Here is a 6168-nt window from a genome sequence, read left to right as displayed (position 1 = left end):
CCTGGAAGCAAGCAGGGGTCCCCTAGTCAGGTATACTAACATGCAACACGTTCCTGGCTCCAGACCAGCAAGGGGATCTGGAGGTGGGGTTAGTTAGTCTGAGGAGAACAGAGAGGAGTTGAATTCAGGACGTTGAAGAGGAAAGACCTAGGGAATGGAGCTGCGTGGCAGTTCACCCCTGAGGATAGGAGCACGGAAGGACTGGTTGTGGGGCACCGAAGGCCCAGCAGCAGAAACCGGAGGGCAGGAGACTGCAGGTCTCCTGGCCCCACCAGACGCCCGGAGGCTCAGCAGCACTGCAGGGCCCAGCACCGCCACGTGGGAGCGACGCATCAGCAAGGCCCGAGCTGCCTGCCATACAGGTGAGCACAAAGACGTTGTACTCAGAGACGAGGGCCACAGCACAGCTCCAAGCAGCAGGGCCAAAGAGATTAGTGCAAAAGGGAAGGCCTACAACTCCACCTGGCGAGGTGGATTCCCAACTTGCTTCCAGGCTGCCCGAACTTCCACTTCCAGCCAGCACCCATGTCGCGGTCTGCCTAATCACCGCAAGTAAACATAAGAGGAAACTGCCATTGAGTTGTGGACTGATTAATAACTGCGCCATCACCCCTGCACTACATCGCCCAGCATTATCTACTTCACTACAACATCTACACTGCCCTGGAGCTAAGCTCTACCTGTGGAGAGCCAAACCAACTCTGCTGCATTAAACACCAGCTTCAGAGGACCTGTGCTGCAGCGGCGGCTACCTATAGCCGCATACCACAGGTGGCGTCACGAACTGCATACATAAAAACTATAAAATCCCCCTTTTTATTGACCGCCCTGGGCCACGGACCGGGTCACCGCCACTGTAAAATCTCCCCTAGCAATGACAGGCCCGGCACCGAGTACCCCATGATTAGGAAAATATTTCAGTAGAAGACACCTTGCTCCATTATGTTTCCTGCATGGTCATTTTTCAGTTTGTGGGGATTGATCTCGGTTGGCACAATAAGGTTTAGTTAAAGAGGTTGTCCACAGAAAACAAGTTATCATTTATTCAAAAGACAGATGATGACTTAATAATCAAGTGAGGTCTTAGAGCTGTGACCCGCTAAGATCAGAAGAGTGGTGCACTTTTATCACCATTAGTTTGAAGGGGCAGTGCAGATGCTCGGCCGACGTTGCATTAGTTTCCTTTGAGATAGCCGAGAACGGCGTGTTGCTTTTTCCAGGAGGCCCTATAGGGAAGGAATGGAGCACCAGTTGAACTTCTAAACTGCCTATCCATTTTGTCAAGGTGAAAAATGTGCCCTGTCAAGAATAAAAATTTCCATTCCGATGATTGGTGCACGTCCCAGTGGCCAGAGCCCCCTGATCATTAAGTTATCTCCTATCTTGGAGATACGTGATAACTTATTTTCACTGGACAACCCCTTTAATGTCAATGTTTACTCCTTAATAAATACTGGAAAGATAAAATGGAAAATAAAGCAAATCACTTGGCTGAAATTACAATAAAATGAATGAAAAAAATTGGAATTTTTAATTACAATTTGCAATAATTTTTCATTTTTCCATTTTCAGTTTTTTTAATTGTTCTACTGTCCAACAGTAAAGTCATGGAGAACATGTCAACAGCATTTCCATTCTCCAATAATACACTATTGGATGAAAGTTCTGTCTATGCCACTGATTCCAACGAAGAACCTGGATTGCATATTGTGCATTACTTCTTTTTGGTGGTCTACTCTTTGGCTTTTCTACTGGGGACCACTGGGGTCATCTGGTTCACCATCTTTAAGATTAAGAAAACAGTCAACATCATTTGGTTTCTTAATTTGGCAATTGCTGACTTTGTATTCACTTTATTTGTCCCCTTGTTCATAATCCACCTGGCGAATAATCTCAACTGGATCTTCGGAAACGTCATGTGCAAGTTGAACAGTATGGTGATTTTCATCAATCTGTATGCAAGAGTCTTCCTGCTTACCACCATCAGTATAAACCGTTGTGCCTCTGTCATCTTCCTGGTTTGGTGCCAAAACCACCGAACTCCAAGACTGGCTTTACTTGTTGTCATGGCTGTTTGGTTACTGGCTGTAATATTAAGTTACCATATGCTATATTTCAAGATACAAAACAGCAAGATGACTTCATGTTATGCTATTACAACTTTGAACTTGGAGCGTCTAAAGACATTGGTATATCCCGACACAAAGCGACTGTCATATTTCGATTTTTTTGTAGCATTTATTATTCCTTTCTCCATCATTGTCACATGTTATTCTGTGATTGCCCTTTTGATCCAAAGAAATCACATGACCACCTCTTCCAAGCCCTTCAAAGTCATAATTGCCGTGATAATTACCTTCTTTCTTTGTTGGTTTCCTTACCATATCTTCTCCTTTCTGGAATTGCATTCAGATTATCGGGTTGATGGTTATTTGTCTGAAGAAGTTTATCTTGGGTTTCCTTTAGGTACCAGCCTCAGGTTCATGAACAGCTGCGTCAATCCCTTCCTCTATGTTTTCATTGGTAGGGACTTTAAAGATAAATTCTGGAAGTCCATCCAATCCATATTTGAAAAATCTTTCAATGAAGAGTGTAAGGCAGCGCTAGTCATCATACTGGGGGATACTCGCTGCACAGGGTAAATTAAGCACATGTGCAATGTCCTTCCAGTATTTTCTCAACTCAGTAGTTTATTATTGTCATAAACAGCAGTTCACACACATAATGTCCACGAGCCTTTCCAGTGGCAGCTATGCCCACTTGGCTCCAGGTAAACTATAACACTTGGCTTCAGCAAACTATAACAATGTCCATATATCACAATGTCCATATAACGTACTGCTTTTACCTTTTGCAGTGTCTTAATGGTTCCAGGTTTAGTTTGCCACCACTTTCACTTTTAGGCTTCCCAGGTTTGGGTCTCCAGCCCTCGTACCTTCGAAGGCTACTGGTATGTTTTCAGTCACATCCAGCCTGCACCTTTCAGGACTCTTCACCAAGCCTCTGCCTTCCAAGGCCACTAGCATCCACTCACAGGATCCAGACTCGGCCTTTCAGGCTGCCAGGCTTCACTCGGCCTCACTAGGCCTCACACGAACGGTGTCCCACACACATGGGGAACAGGCCTCATGCCTCTCTCAGAACACCTGTCTCCCATCAAGCAGGGTTTATATATCCATCCCGTGCACACACACACACACTGACAGGACCTTGCTGATGTCACAGTCATGTGATCAGACAGACATTCTGTGCGCGCAGGACCTGTGATATGTGATCAGTCACCTGAGGGGGAAGGTACATGGTCAGGTAAAACACATCCTGGACCATTACTGTAATGCCAGCAAATCACGCATTACAAGAGTCAGTGCATAAAGACCTGAAGAGCAAAACCAAGTCTACGACTGAATCCCAGATCATCTGATCCATAGAGACACCTTCACATTTGAACTTTTGGCTTGGATATGAAATAGACTGAACGATCGGTAACATGGATCATTAAAGGTCTTTTATTTAAAGTATTGAAACTTTATTGGTTGTTCACATTGAGGTTTTGGAGACACTTTCATAAAGGAGAATCAAACTCAACCTCAATGATATCTTGTGACATATGCCTCTTTAATAATCATACTCAGTAGTAGAGATGAGCGGTGTTCGACTCGAACTGTTCGCCAATCTCAAATTCGAGCTGTTTTGGGCGGTGTTCGAGCAGTTCGGCGAACACGAACAATTTGAAAAAAATTCTGCTGTTCGAGGATATGTTCGATAACTGTTCGTTCACCAAAATTATAACTGGATTTTTTCTCAGTAATGCTGAAAATTAATGTTAATATGCAGTTTGAGTGTACAGCGGGGTGGGGAAGGGGCAGGGGATGGATCTCTGCATAAATAACAAAGATCTCCATTTTTTTTTCTCTTTCCCGCATTTACAGTAGGGAGGTGCAATCTGTCAGCCTATCAGCAGCGCACACACGGAGCGAACTGCTTTTTTCCACACAAGCAAGGGCATGTGTCATTGGCAGTGTATGTCACATGTCCTTGCCCTATAAGACCCAGCCATTTTCCCCGTCACCACCATTTTCTCACTGCTGTAGCTGTTATGTTCTGCTACCAGAGCTAAGGAAAGAGAGGAGATCTGTCCCTACGATAGAACTCAGCTAAATCCCTACGATGTAACAGGGAACCTGATCCTGCGATCAGACCTGCTAAAGTCCTAAGCTAGTCTGTACGGAGACCTATAGATATGGGGAAGGAATCCCTACAAGTACTAAGGACTGGGAGGAAAATGGGACACCTCCTAACAGAAATAGTAGCAGACAGACGAACAAACAAAATATAAAGAACACAGAGTTCCGTAGACCAAGCAAACTAACAGAGTTAGATACAGAGCACAGGCTAGCTAGAAAGTAGTTATACAATGAAGTCCAGCAAAGCCAGAAGGGCGGAGCAGGATTAAATAGGCCAACAAGGTCATGTGACCAGCAAAGGAAAAAACCTAAGAGCAAGGTTCTAACAGTACCCCCCCATCTAAGAGGATCCTCCGGATCCCCTAGGACCAGGCTTATCAGGAAATCTCCTGTGAAACGCTCTGATAAGTCTGGACGCGGAAACATCATCCGACCTCACCCAAGAGTTATCCTCGGGTCCGAAACCTTTCCAGGCCACAAGATACTGCAAACTACCTCTATACTGTCTAGAGTTAAGGATGCGAGAAATTTCATATTCCCCGTCCTCCACCACAGGAGGAACAGAGGCAGAGGCGTCACAATCCGATACAACAGCTTTTTTCAACAGAGAGACATGAAATACCGGATTAATTCTCTAGGAGGTAGGAACCTCCAACCTAACAGCAGATTGGTTGACAACCTGAAGCACCTTAAAGGGCCCTACAAACTTGGGACACAATTTCTTAGAAGGAATCCTCAACCGCAGATTCCTAGAGGACAACCAAACCATGTCACCAACAGCGAACAAAACCTCCTGTCGTTTCCTATCAAAGTAGTCTTTAGATTTTCTGTTGGCCTCCTGAAGATTACCACGCACATCCGTCCAAACTCTCTCCAAATCACCGGAAAAATTCTCCTCCTCAGGCACGGCAGATCCCAACTTGGAGAACGACCCAAACGACGGATGTCTCCCAGAACAACAAAAAAAAGGCGAACAACCAGCAGAAGAAGATGTATGATTGTTCAGAGCAAATTCAGCAAGTGGCAGAAACTCAGACCACCCCTCTTGATTGTCTGCCACAAAACAACGCAAGAACTGCTCAACATCCTGGTTTTTCCTTTCTGTCTGGCCATTAGATTCAGGATGATATCCGGACGAGAACGACAAATGAACTGCCAACCTGTCACAAAAGGCACGCCAAAAACGAGCCACGAACTGAGGACCCCTATCAGAAACAATGTCAGTAGGAACGCCATGAAGTCTGACAATTTCCTTGACAAAGGCCTTAGCGAGAGTTTTAGCGCAGGGCAGTTTGATGAAGGGAACCAAGTGACACATCTTGCTAAAACGGTCCACGACCACCCAGATGACAGTAAAACCCTCAGAGGGGGGAAGGTATCCCTACAAGTACTAAGGACTGGGAGGAAAATGGGACACCTCCTAACAGAAATAGTAGCAGACAGACGAACAAACAAAATATATAGAACAAAGAGGTCCGTAGACCAAGCAAACTAACAGAGTTAGATACAGAGCACAGGCTAGCTAGAAAGTAGTTATACAATGAAGTCCAGCAAAGCCAGAAGGGCGGAGCAGGATTAAATAGGCCAACAAGGTCATGTGACCAGCAAAGGAAAAAACCTAAGAGCAAGGTTCTAACAGTAGCTGCGTGTTAGACGGCACCGCTGTTGCTGTGTGCAATATACCTTCAGTGTTAATTTCAAGCCAATTTTCGCACAAATCTACAGATAGCTTGGGAGTAGGGAATAGTTGTGATTGCAGTCCTTTTGAGGACTAGGTTACATCATTTCCTACGACTTTTATCAGGCAGGTCTGTGCTCTTAAATAGATAGGTTGGGAGTAAAGACTAATTGTAATTGCAGTCCTTTTGAGGACTAGGTTACATCAGTTCCTATCACTTTTTGCCAGGCAGGTCTGTGCCAGTGCTGTGCAAGATTTTTTCATAGCATTTGGCTAAATCTAGCAAAGCAAATCCTTTTTGGCCTC

General features: G+C 45.0%; 1 pseudogene; it reads left to right on the top strand.

The window, feature by feature from the left end:
• Window positions 1–1607: 1607 nt before the first annotated feature.
• LOC141173038 (chemerin-like receptor 1) lies at window positions 1608–3421 on the top strand (annotated as a pseudogene).
• Window positions 3422–6168: the final 2747 nt, after the last annotated feature.

This window comes from Phyllobates terribilis, unplaced genomic scaffold (genome assembly GCF_046119375.1).
Source record: "Phyllobates terribilis strain yellow unplaced genomic scaffold, ASM4611937v1 Scaffold_12__6_contigs__length_324123572, whole genome shotgun sequence".
Classification (NCBI taxonomy): domain Eukaryota; kingdom Metazoa; phylum Chordata; class Amphibia; order Anura; family Dendrobatidae; genus Phyllobates; species Phyllobates terribilis.
This window is presented reverse-complemented; position numbering and strand designations above follow the sequence as displayed.